This window comes from Oncorhynchus mykiss, chromosome 10 (assembly GCF_057628025.1).
Source record: "Oncorhynchus mykiss isolate SJ-2025 chromosome 10, ASM5762802v1, whole genome shotgun sequence".
Classification (NCBI taxonomy): domain Eukaryota; kingdom Metazoa; phylum Chordata; class Actinopteri; order Salmoniformes; family Salmonidae; genus Oncorhynchus; species Oncorhynchus mykiss.
Genome location: NC_143031.1, coordinates 8,525,200 through 8,545,453, shown reverse-complemented (window position 1 = coordinate 8,545,453; position 20,254 = coordinate 8,525,200).

Below are 20,254 nucleotides of genomic sequence, written 5' to 3'. Positions count from 1 at the left end.
CCTCAATGAACTGTAGCTCCCCAGTGCCGGCAGCACTCATGCAGCCCCAGACCATGATACTCAGCCTTGTCTCAGGATGGTAAGTTGGTGGTTGAAGATATCCCTCTAGTGGTGTGGGGGCTGTGCTTTGGCAAAGTGGGTGGGGTTATATCCTTCCTGTTTGGCCCTGTCCGGGGGTGTCCTCGGATGGGGCCACAGTGTCTCCTGACCCCTCCTGTCTCAGCCTCCAGTATTTATGCTGCAGTAGTTTATGTGTCGGGGGGCTAGGCTCAGTTTGTTATATCTGGAGTACTTCTCCTGTCCTATTCGGTGTCCTGTGTGAATCTAAGTGTGCGTTCTCTAATTCTCTCCTTCTCTCTTTCTTTCTCTCTCTCGGAGGACCTGAGCCCTAGGACCATGCCCCAGGACTACCTGACATGATGACTCCTTGCTGTCCCCAGTCCACCTGGCCGTGCTGCTGCTCCAGTTTAAACTGACCTGAGCCCTAGGACCATGCCCCAGGACTACCTGACATGATGACTCCTTGCTGTCCCCAGTCCACCTGACCGTGCTGCTGCTCTAGTTTCAACTGTTCTGCCTTATTATTATTGGACCATGCTGGTCATTTATGAACATTTGAACATCTTGGCCATGTTCTGTTATAATCTCCACCCGGCACAGCCAGAAGAGGACTGGCCACCCCACATAGCCTGGTTCCTCTCTAGGTTTCTTCCTAGGTTTTGGCCTTTCTAGGGAGTTTTTCCTAGCCACCGTGCTTCTACACCTGCATTGCTTGCTGTTTGGGGTTTTAGGCTGGGGTTCTGTACAGCACTTTGAGATATCAGCTGATGTACGAAGGGCTATATAAATAAATTTGATTTGATACTCCCACCACCATGCTTGACTGTAGGCAAGACACACTTGTCATTGTACTCCTCACCTGGTTGCCGCCACACACGCTTGACACCATCTGAACCAAATAAGTTTATCTTGGTCTCATCAGACCACAGGACATGGTTCCAGTAATCCATGTTCTTAGTCTGCTTGTCTTCAGCAAACTGTTTGCGGTCTTTCTTGTGCATCATCTTTAGAAGAGGCTTCCTTCTGGGACGACAGCCATGCAGACCAATTTGATGCAGTGTACGGAGTATGGTCTGAGCACTGACAGGCTGACCCCCCCACCCCTTCAACCTCTGCAGCAATGCTGGCAGCACTCATACGTCTATTTCCCAAAGACAACCTCTGGATATGACGCTGAGCACGTGCACTCAACTTCTTTGGTCGACCATGGCGAGGCCTGTTCTGAGTGGAACCTGTCCAGTTAAACCGCTGTATGGTCTTGGCCTATCATGCTGCAGCTCAGTTTCAGGGTCTTGGCAATCTTCTTATAGCCCAGGCCATCTTTATGTAGAGCAACAATTCTTTTTTTCAGATCCTCAGAGAGTTCTTTGCCATGAGGTGCCATGTTGAACTTCCAGTGACCAGTCAGTATGAGGGAGTGTGAGAGCGATGACACCAAATTTAACACACCTGCTCCCCATTCACACCTGAGACCTTGTAACACTAACGAGTCACATGACACCGGGGAGGTAAAATGGCTAATTGGGCCCAATTTGGACATTTTCACTTAAAGGCACAGTCAACTAAAGGCACAGTCAACTTAGTGTATGTATACTTCTGACCCACTGGAATTGTGAGACAGTGAAATAATCTGTCTGTAAACAATTGTTTGAAAAATGACTTGTGTCATGCACAAAGTAGATGTCCTAACCAACTTGCCAAAACTATAGTTTGTTCACAAGAAATGTGTGGAGTGGTTGAAAAACAAGTTTTAATGACTTCAACCTAAGTGTATGTAAACTTCCAACTTCAATTGTATGTTAAAATGTATTTCAGTAGCCGATTTTTATAAATTTGCAAAAAGTCAAAAATTAAACTGTTTTTGCTTTGTCATTATTTCGTTATTGTGTGTAGATTATTGAGGGGGGAAAAACAATTTAATCCATTTTAGAATAAGGCTGTAACGGGCCTCCCTCTCGGGCCTCCCGGGAGGCTGCAGGTGCAGTGTTGCAACATCACTACAGACTGGGGTTCTATCCCAGGCTGTGTCACAACCGGCCGTGCCCGGGAGTCCCATAGGGCGGCGCACAGCGGTGCGGCTGGCTTCCGGGTTAAGCGAGTGTGTGTTAAGAAAGCTCGGCTTGGCGGGTCATGTTTCAGAGGAAGAATGACTCAACCTTCGCATCTCCCGAGCCGGTTGGGGAGTTACAGCGAGGAGACAAGATCGTAATTGGATGGCATTTGGATATCACAAAATTGGGGAGAAAAAGGGGTAAAAAGAATTGACTAAATAAAAAAATAACAATCAGGCTGTAATGTAACAAATTATGGTAAAAGGCAAAGAGTCTGAATACTTTCCCGAATGCACTGTAGTGTATCACTGAAGGGACAATGTGCATATTTTATTTAAGCTGATTCTAGAATTTTCTCGTAAAAATCTGTCACCAATTGGATCGAAACCCAGCTGCTGTCTTTAAATTGTTCCATAGAAACCCTCGTCATTACACTGCACAGAGAGCATCATATATTCCATCATGGCTGCTGTACGCAGCCTCTCTCTTTATGCACGCCAATATTTGGGCAGTGAGGGGGGTTTTTCTGGAGGGGGCTCAGCTGGAACAGCAGATGATAGGCTTTCTGTGCAGGACGCCTATATGTATTGCCATAGTCTCCAAGAAAATTGGTCGTCTTCTCACAACACTGATTGGCAATATAATTCTGTGGCACAGCGTGATGTTGTGAGTGTAGTAGGAACATGAATATTCCTCTGAGAAACACTCAGAGGGGATATTCCATAAAATCAATGAGAGATTCCATGACCCTGGGCAAGTAGACAGAGTTGGAACACAGTAAGAGAGAGAGAGAGAGGGAGTCTGTGCCCCAAACGTTATCCGAAGGTTAAATATAATTTAATAGCTAGAACACAATAGCATTATTTGAGGAATGACTGCAATTTGCATGCTCTGTATCCATGTAAGCAGATGGCACCCATTAAAAAGTATCCTACCAAAAACAAATAGTTAGTTCCAGCTAATGTATTCCTGCAAAGACTTCTCTACAGTGCACTGCACCCCTGAGATACTTAGCTGTTTTGTGTAAATCCCCAATTGTCATACTGCATCTCATACATTTCAGATTTTAACCAAAATATCACACTTTCTTGAGAAATCTTGGCACTTAAAGAGCAACTCTAAAGTCAAGTGTTTTACTCCAAGCAGACCAGCTTGGCTAGAATAAATCATTGATTTCCACCTGTGACAAAGCCCAGGGATACCATGGAGGCACTTATGCTGCAATCTCCTGGGTCCAGCCTGCTCCTCGGCAGATAAGCTCTTTACCTCCCAGTTGGTGTCAGCACTACATCACCTCCCTCCCCAGTCATCTGGAGAGGGAGCAACCCTCCTGGAAACGCAGCTTCCTCTTTCCTCACCCCCCAAGTCAGTCAGATGCTTCTTCTCTGGTAGGAGCTGGTCTTGCTGTGTAAACTCACATCAGCAATACTGCTCACTGTTTTTGTAGCCAACAGCCAAAGAAACATGAACCTACTCACTCTGCATCCCAAAAAAAACTGTTTTGCTGCAGGTTATCATATAAAGTACCTGGTCCCCTGTACTAGGAGTGGTAGTAGCTTGGTCCCTATACTAGGAGTGTTAGTAGCCTGGTCCCTGTACCAGGAGTGGTAGTAGCCTGGTCCCTGTACTAGGAGTGGTAGTAGCCTGGTCCCTGTACTAGGAGTGGTAGTAGCCTGGTCCCTGTACTAGGAGTGGTAGTAGCCTGGTCCCTATACTAGGAGTGGTAGTAGCTTGGTCCCTGTACTAGGAGTGTTAGTAGCCTGGTCCCTGTACCAGGAGTGGTAGTAGCCTGGTCCCCTGTACTAGGAGTGGTAGTAGCCTGGTCCCTGTACCAGGAGTGGTAGTAGCCTGGTCCCTGTACTAGTAGTGGTAGTAGCCTGGTCCCTGTACTAGGAGTGGTAGTAGCCTGGTCCCTGTACTAGGAGTGGTAGTAGCCTGGTCCCTGTACTAGGAGTGGTAGTAGCCTGGTCCCTGTACTAGGAGTGGTAGTAGCCTGGTCCCTGTACTAGGAGTGGTAGTAGCCTGGTCCCTGTACTAGGAGTGGTAGTAGCCTGGTCCCTATACTAGGAGTGGTAGTAGCTTGGTCCCTGTACTAGGAGTGTTAGTAGCCTGGTCCCTGTACCAGGAGTGGTAGTAGCCTGGTCCCCTGTACTAGGAGTGGTAGTAGCCTGGTCCCTGTACCAGGAGTGGTAGTAGCCTGGTCCCTGTACTAGTAGTGGTAGTAGCCTGGTCCCTGTACTAGGAGTGGTAGTAGCCTGGTCCCTGTACTAGGAGTGGTAGTAGCCTGGTCCCTGTACCAGGAGTGGTAGTAGCCTGGTCCCTGTACTAGGAGTGGTAGTAGCCTGGTCCCTGTACTAGTAGTGGTAGTAGCCTGGTCCCTGTACTAGTAGTGGTAGTAGCCTGGTCCCTGTACTAGGAGTGGTAGTAGCTTGGTCCCTGTACTAGGAGTGTTAGTAGCCTGGTCCCTGTACTAGTAGTGGTAGTAGCCTGGTCCCTGTACTAGTAGTGGTAGTAGCCTGGTCCCTGTACTAGGAGTGGTAGTAGCTTGGTCCCTGTACTAGGAGTGTTAGTAGCCTGGTCCCTGTACTAGTAGTGGTAGTAGCCTGGTCCCTGTACTAGTAGTGGTAGTAGCCTGGTCCCTGTACTAGGAGTGGTAGTAGCCTGGTCCCTGTACTAGTAGTGGTAGTAGCCTGGTCCCTGTACTAGGAGTGGTAGTAGCTTGGTCCCTGTACTAGGAGTGGTAGTAGCCTGGTCCCTGTACTAGGAGTGGTAGTAGCCTGGTCCCTGTACTAGGAGTGGTAGTAGCTTGGTCCCTGTACTAGGAGTGTTAGTAGCCTGGTCCCTGTACTAGGAGTGGTAGTAGCTTGGTCCCTATACTAGGAGTGGTAGTAGCCTGGTCCCTGTACTAGGAGTGGTAGTAGCCTGGTCCCTGTACCAGGAGTGGTAGTAGCCTGGTCCCTGTACTAGGAGTGGTAGTAGCCTGGTCCCTGTACTAGTAGTGGTAGTAGCCTGGTCCCTGTACTAGTAGTGGTAGTAGCCTGGTCCCTGTACTAGGAGTGGTAGTAGCTTGGTCCCTGTACTAGGAGTGTTAGTAGCCTGGTCCCTGTACTAGTAGTGGTAGTAGCCTGGTCCCTGTACTAGTAGTGGTAGTAGCCTGGTCCCTGTACTAGGAGTGGTAGTAGCTTGGTCCCTGTACTAGGAGTGTTAGTAGCCTGGTCCCTGTACTAGTAGTGGTAGTAGCCTGGTCCCTGTACTAGTAGTGGTAGTAGCCTGGTCCCTGTACTAGGAGTGGTAGTAGCCTGGTCCCTGTACTAGGAGTGGTAGTAGCCTGGTCCCTGTACTAGTAGTGGTAGTAGCCTGGTCCCTGTACTAGGAGTGGTAGTAGCTTGGTCCCTGTACTAGGAGTGTTAGTAGCCTGGTCCCTGTACTAGGAGTGGTAGTAGCTTGGTCCCTATACTAGGAGTGGTAGTAGCCTGGTCCCTGTACTAGGAGTGGTAGTAGCTTGGTCCCTATACTAGGAGTGGTAGTAGCCTGGTCCCTGTACTAGGAGTGGTAGTAGCCTGGTCCCTGTACTAGTAGTGGTAGTAGCCTGGTCCCTGTACAAGGAGTGGTAATAGCCTGGTCCCTGTATTAGGAGTGGTAGTAGCCTGGTCCCTATACAAGGAGTGGTAGTAGCCTGGTCCCTGTACTAGGAGTGGTAGTAGCCTGGTCCCTGTACTAGTAGTGGTAGTAGCCTGGTCCCTGTACTAGGAGTGTTAGTAGCCTGGTCCCTGTACTAGTAGTGGTAGTAGCCTGGTCCCTGTACTAGTAGTGGTAGTAGCCTGGTCCCTGTACTAGGAGTGGTAGTAGCCTGGTCCCTGTACTAGGAGTGGTAGTAGCCTGGTCCCTGTACCAGGAGTGGTAGTAGCCTGGTCCCTGTACTAGGAGTGGTAGTAGCCTGGTCCCTGTACTAGTAGTGGTAGTAGCCTGGTCCCTGTACTAGTAGTGGTAGTAGCCTGGTCCCTGTACTAGGAGTGGTAGTAGCCTGGTCCCTGTACTAGGAGTGTTAGTAGCCTGGTCCCTGTACTAGTAGTGGTAGTAGCCTGGTCCCTGTACTAGTAGTGGTAGTAGCCTGGTCCCTGTACTAGGAGTGGTAGTAGCTTGGTCCCTGTACTAGGAGTGTTAGTAGCCTGGTCCCTGTACTAGTAGTGGTAGTAGCCTGGTCCCTGTACTAGTAGTGGTAGTAGCCTGGTCCCTGTACTAGGAGTGGTAGTAGCCTGGTCCCTGTACTAGTAGTGGTAGTAGCCTGGTCCCTGTACTAGGAGTGGTAGTAGCTTGGTCCCTGTACTAGGAGTGTTAGTAGCCTGGTCCCTGTACTAGGAGTGGTAGTAGCTTGGTCCCTATACTAGGAGTGGTAGTAGCCTGGTCCCTGTACTAGGAGTGGTAGTAGCTTGGTCCCTATACTAGGAGTGGTAGTAGCCTGGTCCCTGTACTAGGAGTGGTAGTAGCCTGGTCCCTGTACTAGTAGTGGTAGTAGCCTGGTCCCTGTACAAGGAGTGGTAATAGCCTGGTCCCTGTATTAGGAGTGGTAGTAGCCTGGTCCCTATACAAGGACTGGTAGTAGCCTGGTCCCTGTACTAGGAGTGGTAGTAGCCTGGTCCCTGTACTAGTAGTGGTAGTAGCCTGGTCCCTGTACAAGGAGTGGTAATAGCCTGGTCCCTGTATTAGGAGTGGTAGTAGCCTGGTCCCTATATTAGGAGTGGTAGTAGCCTGGTCCCTGTACTAGGAGTGGTAGTAGCCTGGTCCCTGTACTAGGAGTGGTAGTAGCCTGGTCCACTGTATTACGAGTGGAAGTAGCTTGGTCCACTGTACTAGGAGTGGTAGTAGCTTGGTCCCTATACTAGGAGTGGTAGTATTGGTCCCTATACTAGGAGTGGTAGTAGCTTGGTCCCTGTACTAGTAGTGGTAGTAGCCTGGTCCCTGTACTAGGAGTGGTAGTAGCCTGGTCCCTGTACTAGGAGTGGTAGTAGCCTGGTCCCTGTACTAGTAGTGGTAGTAGCCTGGTCCCTGTACTAGGAGTGGTAGTAGCCTGGTCCCTGTACTAGGAGTGGTAGTAGCCTGGTCCCTGTACTAGGAGTGGTAGTAGCCTGGTCCCTGTACTAGTAGTGGTAGTAGCCTGGTCCCTGTACTAGGAGTGGTAGTAGCCTGGTCCCTGTACTAGGAGTGGTAGTAGCCTGGTCCATGTACTAGGAGTGGTAGTAGCCTGGTCCCTGTACTAGTAGTGGTAGTAGCCTGGTCCCTGTACTAGTAGTGGTAGTAGCCTGGTCCCTGTACTAGGAGTGGTAGTAGCCTGGTCCCTGTACTAGGAGTGGTAGTAGCCTGGTCCCTGTACTAGTAGTGGTAGTAGCCTGGTCCCTGTACTAGTAGTGGTAGTAGCCTGGTCCCTGTACTAGTAGTGGTAGTAGCCTGGTCCCTGTACTAGGAGTACTAAACTGTACTAGAGTGTACTGTACTATATTTATTAGACTGTTCTGTACTAGACGACTAGATTATTAGACTGTAATGTACTAAACTGTACTAGAGTGTACTGTGCTATACTAGCCTGTACTATACTTTATTAGACTGTACTGTACTAGACATTATTAGACTGTACTAGACTGAACTATACTGTACGGTACTACACTGTATTAGACTGTACAGTACTAGACTGTACTAGACTGTACTGTACTGTGCTCTACTAAAAATGTTTAGTCTGTACTATACTGTACTGTGTTAGACTGTACTGTATTGTACTAGACTGTACTAGACTGTACTGTGCTGAACTACACTGTACTGTACTATACTATATTATACTAGACTGTTTGTACTACTGTATGTGAATTCTTGTTTCAGGGGAAAACAGTGGATTCCTGTTTCAGGGGAAAACAGTCGATTCCTGTTTCAGGGGGAAAGCAGTGCATTCCTGTTTCAGGGGGAAAGCAGTGCATTCCTGTTTCAGGGGGAAAGCAGTGCATTCCTGTTTCAGGGGGGAAAGCAGTGAATTCCTGTTTCAGGGGGAAAGCAGTGCATCCCTGTTTCAGGGGGGAAAGCAGTGCATTCCTGTTTCAGGGGGGAAAGCAGTGCATTCCTGTTTCAGGGGGGAAAGCAGTGCATTCCTGTTTCAGTGGGAAAGCAGTGCATCCCTGTTTCGGGGGGAAAGCAGTGCATTCCTGTTTCAGGGGGAAAGCAGTGCATTCCTGTTTCAGGGGGGAAGTAGTGCATTCCTGTTTCAGGGATAAGCAGTGCATTCCTGTTTCAGGGGGAAAGCAGTGGATTCCTGTTTCAGGGGGAAAGCAGTGCATTCCTGTTTCAGGGGGGAAGTAGTGCATTCATGTTTCAGGGGGAAAGCAGTGGATTCCTGTTTCAGGGGGAAAGCAGTGGATTCCTTTGATATGGAAGATAGTTGGCTAGTGAAGACTACGGGATAAATATTTTCCCTCTCTCAGCTCCCCTTCAGATCATCTGCCTGCCCCGGGATGTTAGTGAGTACTGTGGATGCTGCGTCAAGCAGCTGATGGCGATTCCGGCTGCTGTGAAATAGGTCAGAAAGAAGCTGATCTGTAAGATAGAGTGCCGGCAGCTACTGTACATCTCCTCGGGAGCTATGTGAAGGTCCATAAAGATTTTGATTCATAAACTTCTGTTTCACAAACTTTTCTCTCTCACCGTCACCCTTGTATACTCTGTCTCTCAGACTCACCTTAGGGACCCAGGAAACCCTTTTCCAAAACATTGACTCTGGGAGGTATTTTTTAGGTGACTGGGAGGTATTTTTTAGGTGACTGGGAGGTCTTTTTTAGATGACTGGGAGGTATTTTTTAGGTGACTGGGAGGTCTTTTTTAGAGGACTGGGAGGTCTTTTTTAGGTGACTGGGAGGTCTTTTTTAGAGGACTGGGAGGTCTTTTTTAGATGACTGGGAGGTATTTTTTTAGGTGACTGGGAGGTCTTTTTTAGATGACTGGGTCTTTTTTAGGTGACTGGGAGGTATCTTTTAGAGGACTGGGTGGTCTTTTCTAGGTGACTGGGAGGTATTTTTTAGATGACTGGGAGGTCTTTTTTAGGTGACTGGGAGGTCTTTTTTAGGTGACTGGGAGGTATTTTTTAGGTGACTGGGAGGTATTTTTTAGATGACTGGGAGGTCTTTTTTAGGTGACTGGGAGGTATTTTTTAGAGGACTGGGAGGTCTTTTTTAGGTGACTGGGAGGTCTTTTTTAGATGACTGGGAGGTCTTTTTTAGGTGACTGGGAGGTATTTTTTTAGAGGACTGGGAGGTCTTTTTTAGATGACTGGGAGGTCTTTTTTAGGTGACTGGGAGGTATTTTTTAGGTGACTGGGAGGTATTTTTTAGATGACTGGGAGGTCTTTTTTAGGTGACTGGGAGGTATTTTTTAGAGGACTGGGAGGTCTTTTTTAGGTGACTGGGAGGTCTTTTTTAGATGACTGGGAGGTCTTTTTTAGGTGACTGGGAGGTATTTTTTTAGAGGACTGGGAGGTCTTTTTTAGATGACTGGGAGGTCTTTTTTAGGTGACTGGGAGGTCTTTTTTAGGTGACTGGGAGGTATTTTTTAGGTGACTGGGAGGTCTTTTTTAGGTGACTGGGAGGTCTTTTTTAGGTGACTGGGAGGTATTTTTTAGGTGACTGGGAGGTATTTTTTAGATGACTTTGAGGTCTTTTTTAGATGACTGGGAGGTATTTTTTAGGTGACTGGGAGGTCTTCTTTAGATTACTCTGGGGAGGTCTTTTTTAGGTGACTGGGAGGTCTTTTTTAGGTGACTGGGAGGTCTTTTTTAGGTGACTGGGAGGTCTTTTTTAGGTGACTGGGAGGTATTTTTTAGGTGACTGGGAGGTATTTTTTAGATGACTGGGAGGTCTTTTTTAGGTGACTGTGAGGTATTTTTTAGATGACTGGGAGGTCTTTTTTAGATGACTGGGAGGTCTTTTTTAGGTGACTGGGAGGTCTTTTTTAGGTGACTGGGAGGTATTTTTTAGGTGACTGGGAGGTCTTTTTTAGGTGACTGGGAGGTCTTTTTTAGGTGACTGGGAGGTATTTTTTAGGTGACTGGGAGGTATTTTTTAGATGACTGGGAGGTCTTTTTTAGATGACTGGGAGGTATTTTTTAGGTGACTGGGAGGTCTTCTTTAGATGACTCTGGGGAGGTCTTTTTTAGGTGACTGGGAGGTCTTTTTTAGGTGACTGGGAGGTATTTTTTAGGTGACTGGGAGGTCTTCTTTAGATGACTCTGGGGAGGTCTTTTTTAGGTGACTGGGAGGTCTTTTTTAGGTGACTGGGAGGTCTTTTTTAGGTGACTGGGAGGTCTTTTTTAGGTGACTGGGAGGTCTTCTTTAGATGACTCTGGGGAGGTCTTTTTTAGGTGACTGGGAGGTCAAATCAAATCAAATGTATTTATATAGCCCTTCGTACATCAGCTGATATCTCAAAGTTTAGATGACTCTGGGGAGGTATTTTATAGGTGACTGGGGAGGTTCTTTTTAAGTGACTCTGGGGAGTTAAGTTTTCACAGACTATTCCCCTTTGACCATGCATAGGACAGATTGACTTTTCACATGATTCAACATGAACTCCCAAACAGACAAACACTTTACCCTCTACAAAATAATAGGTTAATACTGGGCTTGGGCCAATTCAGTTCAATTTCTCTGGTGGATAGGAGAAAAGTAAACAAATGTTTGTCAATAATATCTGCTTGGAGTTTGTTTTGTCCTGTGCTGTGTTTGTTGTAACTCTCCTCAGCTCATGTGGAAGAAGGTCCATCTACAGCTCTGCAGCATGTAATGTTCAGCCACTAATGTGTTTGAGACATCACTCAGAGATTTAGGTCTTATTAATTACACTGATGGAGAGATAATATAATATAATTAATGTCACTCACTAAATCAGCCATGACGTATTATCGCTGTCTGGATATTCTCATCAACATTAGGAATAAGTGTTCATACAGTAGGAGGATGTGATGGAGATGAACTTTACAACAGCAGTGTGAACATGAAGGCTCACAAGCCAGGACAGGAAAATCCCCCCAGCAATGTTAACCAAAAGAGAGAGAGAGAAGACAAAGAGGGAGAGGGAGAACAAGAGGGAGAGAGAGGGAGAGACAGAGAGCGGGAGAACAAGAGGGAGAGAGGGAGAGACAGCGACAGAGAGAGGGAGAACAAGAGGGAGAGAGACAGAGAGAGGTAGAGCAAGAGGGAGAGAGGGAGAGACAGAGACAGAGAGAGACAGAGACAGAGAGAGGGAGAACAAGAGGAAGAGAGAGACAGAGACAGAGTGAGGGAGAACAAGAGGAAGAGAGAGACAGAGAGAGAGAGGGAGAACAAGAGGAAGAGAGAGACAGAGACAGAGAGAGGGAGAACAAGAGGGAGAGAGGGAGAGACAGAGAGAGAGAACAAGAGGGAGAGAGGGAGAGACAGAGACAGAGGCAGAGAGAACAAGAGGGAGAGAGGGACAGACAGAGAGAGGGAGAACAAGAGGGAGAGAGAGACAGAGACAGACAGAGAGAGGGAGAACAAGAGGGAGAGAGAGACAGAGACAGAGAGAGGGAGAACAAGAGGGAGAGAGGGGGAGAGACAGAGAGAGGGAGAACAAGAGGGAGAGAGAGACAGAGACAGACAGAGAGAGGGAGAACAAGAGGGAGAGAGAGACAGAGAGAGTGAGAACAAGAGGGAGAGAGAGACAGAGAGAGGGAGAACAAGAGAGAGAGAGAGAGAGAGAGAGAGAGGGGGAGAGAGGGAGAGACAGAGACAGAGAGAGGGAGAACAAGAGGGAGAGAGGGAGAGACAGAGAGAGAGAGAACAAGAGGGAGAGAGAGACTGAGACAGAGAGAGGGAGAACAAGAGAGAGAGAGAGAGAGAGAGAGAGAGAGAGAGAGAGAGGGGAGAAAAAGAGGGAGAAAGGGAGAGACAGAGACAGAGAGAGGGAGAACAAGAGGGAGAGAGGGAGAGACATAGAGAGGGAGAACAAGAGGGAGAGACAGAGAGAACAAGAGGGAGAGAGATAGAGACAGAGAGAGAGAGAACAAGAGGGAGAGAGGGAGAGACAGAGACAGAGAGAGGGAGAACAAGAGGGAGAAAGAGAGAGAGGACAAAGAGGGAGAGGGAGAAGAAGAGGTAGAGGGAGGGAGAACAAGAGGGAGAGAGAGGAGAAGAATCCATAGACTCTAAACACTTTGGAAAGTTGGAAAACTAACAACAACACGAAGAGTTGTCTATCCAAAATGGAGATGTATGGGTAAACCACTTCTCCACTTCTCCAATCCTATAACAAAGAACAAACAGCAGAAACATATACAGTACATGATCAAAAACAAATCTTAGAATCAACTATTAAAGACTACCAGAAACCACTGGATTCTCCAATTACATTGAATGAACTACAGGACAAAATAAAAACCCTCCAACCCAAAAAGGCCTGTGGTGATGATGGTATCCTCAATGAAATGATCAAATATACAGGCAACAAATTCCAAATGGCTATTACTAAAGCTCGTTAACATCATCCAGTAAGTCTCAGTAAGACAAAAATAATGGTGTTCCAAGAAAGGTCCAGTTGCCAGTACTACAAATACAAATTCCATACATAGCTCGGCCTAAACATCAGCTGTCGCGCCCTGGCCATAGAGAGGGTGTGACTAGGGTGGGCATTCTATGTTCATTTTCTATGTTCTGTATTTCTTTGTTGTTTGGCCGGGTGTGGTTCTCAATCAGAGGCAGCTGTCTATCGTTGTCTCTGATTGAGAACCATACTTAGGCAGCCTTTTCCCACTGGGTTTTGTGGGTAGTTATTTTCTGTTTAGTGTGGTTTGCACCTGACGGAGCTGTTTCGGTTGGTGCTTGTTGTATGGTGTTCAGCGTTACCATTAAAATGATTAACACGTTCTGTGCTTTGGTCCTCACCTTCTTCCACTGACGGCCGTGACATCAGCGCCACAGGTAACTTCCATAAAACTGAGAAACGAGCTGAGAGACAAGGCAAGAAGGAACTTCTATGGCATCAACTGGAACATAAAATTTGACACAACAGTTAGGATCTGGCAAAAAATACTTGAATCAGTTGTAGAACCCATTGCCCTTTATGGTTGTGAGGTCTGGGGTCTGTTCACCAACCAAGAATTCACAAAATCGGATAAAAAACGAATTGAGACTCTGCATGCAGAATTCTGCAAAAATATCCTCTGTGTACAACGTGAAGCACCAAATAATGCATTGCAGAATTAGGCCGATACCCACTAATTATCAAAATCCAGAAAAGTCTGCTGTACTAGTAGTGGTAGTAGCCTGCTCCCCGTAAAAGAGCCGTTAAATTCTACAACCACCTAAAAGGAAGCAATCCCGAACCTTCCATAACAAAGCCATCACCTACAGAGAGATGAACCTGGAGAAGTGTCCACTAAGCAAGCTGGTCCTGGGGCTCTGTTCACAAACACAAACACCCCCCACAGAGCCCCAGGACAGCAGCACAATTAGACCCAATCAAATCATGAGAAAACAAAAAGATTGTTACTTGCACATTGGAAAGAAATAACAAAAAAACAGAGCAAACTAGAATGCTATTTGGCCCTACACAGAGAGTACACAGCGGCAGAATACCTGACCACTGTGACTGACCCACACTTAAGGAAAGCTTTGACGATGTACAGACTCAGTGAGCATAGCCTTGCTATTGAGAAAGGCCGCCGTAGGCAGACATGGCTCTCAAGAGAAGACAGGCTATGTGCTCACTGCCCACAAAATGAGGTGGAAACTGAGCTGCACTTCCTAACCTCCTGCCCAATGTATGACCATATTAGAGAGACATTGAAATTGAAAGCAAATCCAATTTTGACAAACTCCCATATCTACTGGGTGAAATTCCACAGTGTGCCATCACAGCAGCAAGATTTGTGACTTGTTGCCACAAGAAAAGGTCAACCATTGAAGAACAAACACCATTGTAAATACAACCCATATTTATGCTAATTTATTTTCCCTCTTGTACTTGAACTATTTGCACATAATATGACATTTGTAATGTCTTGATTCTTTAGGAACTTCCGTGAGTCTAATGTTTACTGTTCATTTTTATTGTTTATTTCACTTTTGTTAATTATCTCCTTCACTTGCTTTGTCAACGTTAACATATGTTTCTCATGCCAATAAAGCCAAAACATTGAATTGAATTGAGTGTGAGACCGAGAGAATGAGAGACAGAGAGGGAGAGAGAGAGTAGGAGAGAGAGAGGGGGAGAGGGAGAGAGAGAGGGGGAGAGAGTGGGGGAGAGAGTGGAAGAGAGGGAGAGAGAGAGAGAGGGGGAGAGAGTGGGGAGAGGGTGGGGGAGAGAGTGGAAGAGAGGGAGAGAGAGAGCGAGAGAGAGAGGGGGAGAGAGTGGGAGAGAGGGGGAGAGAGTGGGAGAGGGAGAGAGAGAGGGAGAGAGAGAGGGGGAGAGGGTGGGGGAGAGGGAGAGAGTGGGGGAGAGAGTGGAAGAGAGGGAGAGAGAGAGGGAGAGAGAGAGGGGGAGAGAGAGAGGGGGAGAGAGTGGGGGAGAGAGTGGAAGAGAGGGAGAGAGACAGGGAGAGAGCGAGAGAGCGAGAGAGAGAGGGGGAGAGAGTGGGAGAGAGGGAGAGAGTGGGAGAGAGGGAGAGAGCGAGAGAGTGGGGCTTTAACGGGGGGAACTATGTGAATTGTCGGCCAGCGAGGAACGAACGTCTTGATGGAGAATTAAGCTCCAATGCTTATGTAAGCCGCCTCCACAAGCGTGGAGAATTTATGTAACAGGAAGGGAGAGTGCACCTTCTTACAGAGAGAGCTCAGCAGGAGAGGAAGGAAATGTCTGGCACAGCCCCTACCACAATCCTTTCTAACCCCTTCTGCCGCTAGTCCATTAAACTATCTACACCTGCCTCTAGTCCATTAAACTATCTACACCTGCCTCTAGTCCGTTAAACTATCTACACCTGCCTCTAGTCCATTAAACTATCTACACCTGCCTCTAGTCCAACTATCTACACCTGCCTCTAGTCCATTAAACTATCTACACCTGCCTCTAGTTCATTAAACTATCTACACCTGCCTCTAGTCCATTAAACTATCTACACCTGCCTCTAGTCCGTTAAACTATCTACACCTGCCTCTAGTCCATTAAACTATCTACACCTGCCTCTAGTCCAACTATCTACACCTGCCTCTAGTCCATTAAACTATCTACACCTGCCTCTAGTCCATTAAACTATCTACACTTGCCTCTAGTTCGTTAAACTATCTACACCTGCCTCTAGTCCATTAAACTATCTACACCTGCCTCTAGTCCATTAAACTATCTACACCTGCCTCTAGTCCATTAAACTATCTACACCTGTCTCTAGTCCATTAAACTATCTACACCTGCCTCTAGTCCATTAAACTATCTACACCTGTCTCTAGTCCATTAAACTATCTACACCTGCCTCTAGTCCAACTATCTACACCTGCCTCTAGTTCATTAAACTATCTACACCTGCCTCTAGTCCATTAAACTATCTACACCTGCCTCTAGTCCATCAAACTATCTACACCTGCCTCTAGTCCGTTAAACTATCTACACCTGCCTCTAGTCCATTAAACTATCTACACCTGCCTCTAGTCCATTAAACGATCTACACCTGCCTCTAGTCCATTAATCTATCTACACCTGCCTCTAGTCCATTAAACTATCTACACCTGCCTCTAGTACATTAAACTATCTACACCTGCCTCTAGTCCATTAATCTATCTACACCTGCCTCTAGTTCATTAAACTATCTACACCTGCCTCTAGTCCATTAAACTATCTACACCTGCCTCTAGTCCATTAAACTATCTACACCTGCCTCTAGTCCATTAAAGTACCTGCCATAGAGTGATTGCTGCGTCTCAAGCCGCTAAGTTGTGTATGACAAGTGCATTCACACATAATGAGACTCTTCTTCCGTACTGTACTGACCCTTAAGCGTTCAGTGCCTCTACCTTGGCGAGGCCAGACCTGGTCAGTGTGTAATGTGCCCAGAGAAATTGATCTCTCCCATTGACTGCTCTCTCATCTCCCTCTCTCTCAGCTCCCTCTCCCTCTCTCAGCTCCCTCTCTCTCTCTCTCTCTCTCTCTCTCTCTATCTCTCTCAGCACCCTCTCGCTCTCTCAACTCCCTCTCCCTCTCTCTCAGCTCTCTACCCCTCTCTCTCAGCTCTCTACCTCTCTCTCAGCTCTCTACCCCTCTCTCAGCTCTCTACCTCTCTCTCAGCTCTCTACCTCTCTCTCAGCTCTCTCCCTCTCTCTCAGCTCCCTCTACCTCTCTCTCAGCTCCCTCTATCTTTCTCTCTCTCAGCTCTCTACCTCTCTCTCTCTCAGCTCTCTACCCCTCTCTCAGCTCTCTACCTCTCTCTCAGCTCTCTACCTCTCTCTCTCTCTCTCTCTCTCAGCTCTCTCCCTCTCTCTCAGCTCTCTACCTCTCTCTCTCTCTCTCTCTCTCCCCCTCCCTCTCTCTCTCTCTACCTCTCTCTCTCTCTCTCTCTCTCTCAGCTCTCTACCCCTCTCTCAGCTCTCTACCTCTCTCTCAGCTCTCTACCTCTCTCTCTCTCTCTCTCAGCTCTCTACCGCTCTCTCAGCTCTATAACCTCTCTCTCAGCTCTCTCCCTCTCTCTCTCAGCTCTCTACCTCTCTCTCAGCTCTCTACCTCTCTCTCAGCTCTCTCCCTCTCTCTCAGCTCTCTACCTCTCTCTCAGCTCTATAACCTCTCTCTCAGCTCTCTCCCTCTCTCTCTCAGCTCTCTACCTCTCTCTCAGCTCTCTCCCTCTCTCTCAGCTCTTTACCTCTCTCTCAGCTCTCTACCTCTCTCTCAGCTCTCTACCTCTCTCTCAGCTCTCTACCTCTCTCTCTCAGCTCTCTACCTCTCTCTCAGCTCTCTCCCTCTCTGCGTCTCCACTCCCTCTCCCAGCTCTCTACCTCTCTCTCAGCTCTCTACCTCTCTCTCAGCTCTCTACCTCTCTCTCAGCTCTCTACCTCTCTCTCAGCTCCATACCTCTCTCTCAGCTCCATACCTCTCTCTCAGCTCCATACCTCTCTCTCTCAGCTCTCTCCCTCTCTCTCAGCTCTCTACCTCTCTCTCAGCTCTCTACCTCTCTCTCAGCTCTCTACCTCTCTCTCAGCTCTCTACCTCTCTCTCAGCTCTCTACCTCTCTCTCTCAGCCCTCTACCTCTCTCTCAGCTCTCTCCCTCTCTGCGTCTCCGCTCCCTCTCTCAGCTCTCTACCCCTCTCTCAGCTCTCTACCTCTCTCTCAGCTCTCTACCTCTCTCTCTCAGCTCTCTCCCTCTCTCTCTCAGCTCTCTCTCTCTCTCTCAGCTCTCTCTACCTCTCTCTCAGCTCTCTACCTCTCTCTCAGCTCTCTACCTCTCTCTCAGCTCTCTACCTCTCTCTCAGCTCTCTACCTCTCTCTCTCAGCCCTCTACCTCTCTCTCAGCTCTCTCCCTCTCTGCGTCTCCGCTCCCTCTCTCAGCTCTCTACCCCTCTCTCAGCTCTCTACCTCTCTCTCAGCTCTCTACCTCTCTCTCAGCTCTCTACCTCTCTCTCAGCTCCATACCTCTCTCTCAGCTCTCTACTCTCTCTCTCAGCTCTCTCTCTCTCTCTCAGCTCTCTCAACCTCTCTCTCAGCTCTCTCCCTCTCTCTACCTCTCGCTCAGCTCTCTACCTCTCTCTCAGCTCTCTACCTCTCTCTCAGCCCTCTACCTCTCTCTCAGCTCTCTCCCTCTCTGCGTCTCCGCTCCCTCTCTCAGCTCTCTACCCCTCTCTCAGCTCTCTACCTCTCTCTCAGCTCTCTACCTCTCTCTCAGCTCTCTACCTCTCTCTCAGCTCCATACCTCTCTCTCAGCTCTCTACCTCTCTCTCTCTCAGCTCTCTCCCTCTCTCTCTCTCTCAGCTCTCTCCCTCTCTCTCTCAGCTCTCTCTCTCTCTCTCAGCTCTCTCTCTCTCTCTCTCAGCTCTCTCTACCTCTCTCTCAGCTCTCTCCCTCTCTCTACCTCTCGCTCAGCTCTCTACCTCTCTCTCAGCTCTCTACCTCTCTCTCAGCTCTCTACCTCTCTCTCAGCTCTCGCCCTCTCTCTACCTCTCTCTCAGCTCTCTACCTCTCTCTCAGCTCTCTACCTCTCTCTCAGCTCTCTACCTCTCTCTCTGCTCCCTCTCTCTCTCAGCTCTCTACCTCTCTCTCAGCTCTCTACCTCTCTCTCAGCTCCCTCTCTCTCTCAGCTCTCTACCTCTCTCTCAGCTCCCTCTCTCTCTCAGCTCTCAACCTCTCTCTCAGCTACCTCTCTCTCTCAGCTCTCTACCTCCCTCTCTCAGCTCTCTTCCTCTCTCTCAGATCTCTACCTCTCTCTCAGCTCTCTACCTCTCTCTCAGCTCCCTCTCTCTCTCAGCTCTCTACCTCTCTGTGTCTCCGCTTCCTCTCTCAGCTCTCTACCTCTCTCTCAGCTCCCTCTCTCAGCTCTCTACCTCTCTCTCAGCTCCCTCTCTCTCTCTCTCTCTCTCTCTCAATTCAATTCAATTCAATTCAAGGGGCTTTATTGGCATGGGAAACATGTGTTAACATTGCCAAAGCAAGTGAGGTAGATAATATACAAAAGTGAAATAAACAATACAAATTAACAGTAAACATTACACATACAGAAGTTTCAAAACAATAAAGACATTACAAATGTCATATTACACATATATACAGTGTTGCAATGATGTACAAATGGTTAAGTGTACACAAGGGAAAATAAATAAGCATCTCTCTCAGCTCTCTCTCTCTCTCTCTCTCTCTCTGTCTCCGCTCCCCCTCTCTCTCTCTCTCCGCTTCCCCTCTCTCTCTCTCTCAGCTCTCTCTCTCTCTGTCTCAGCTCTCTGTCTCAGCTCTCCCTCTCTCTCAGCTATCTCTCTCTCAGCTCTCTGTCTCTCTGTCTCTCTGTCTCTCTCTCTTTCTCAGCTCCCTCCCTCTCTTTCTCAGCTCCCTCCCTCTCTGTCTCAGCTCCCCCTCTCTCTCTGTCTCAGCTCTCTCTCTCTCTCTCTCTCTCTCTCTCTCTCTCTCTCTCTCTCTCTCTCTCTCTCTCTCTCTCTCTCTCTCTCTCTCTCTCTCTCTCTCTCTCTCTCTCTCTCTCTCTCTCTCTCTCTCTCTCTCTCTCTCTCTCTCTCTCTCTCTCTCATTGTCATGTGTTTCCATCGGTACACTGTTTCCATGACAACAGCTTCTTCCCGGCAAGCAGCTCTCTCTCTCTCCTGCATCTCCATGGGTGGATACTATACTGGCTCCTTGGGGATGATAGGGGACTAAGACATGCATTGGTGTAAGCTAACCATAGACTCCTGTCATGTCAACAGTAATGGGTGGTGGTGGGCAGTGAGGGGAGAATCCCAGTGGGCAGCCTATACAGTGGACAGACCCTACAGGGGGCAGCCTATACAGTGGACAGACCTTACAGTGGACAGACCCTACGGTGGACAGCCTATACAGTGGACAGACTCTACAGTGGACAGCCTATACAGTGGACATACCCTACAGTGGGGAGCATATACAGTGGACAGACCCTACAGTGGGGAGCCTATACAGTGGGCAGACCCTACAGTGGACAGCCTATACAGTGGACAGACCCTACAGTGGGCAGCCTATACAGTGGACAGATCCTACAGTGGGGAGCCTATACAGTGGACAGACCATACAGTGGGCAGCCTATACAGTGGACAGACCCTACAGTGGGCAGCCTATACAGTGGACAGACCATACAGTGGGCAGCCTATACAGTGGGCAGACCCTACAGTGAGCAGCCTATACAGTGGACAGCCTATACAGTGGACAGACCCTACAGTGGGCAGACCCTACAGTGGACAGACCCTACAGTGGGCAGACCCTACAGTGGACAGACCCTACAGTGGGCAGACCCTACAGTGGGCAGACCCTACAGTGAGCAGCCTATACAGTGGACAGACCCTACAGTGGGCAGACCCTACAGTGGACAGACCCTACAGTGGGCAGACCCTACAGTGGACAGACCCTACAGTGGGCAGACCCTACAGTGGGCAGACCCTACAGTGAGCAGCCTATACAGTGGACAGACCCTACAGTGGGCAGACCCTACAGTGGGCAGACCCTA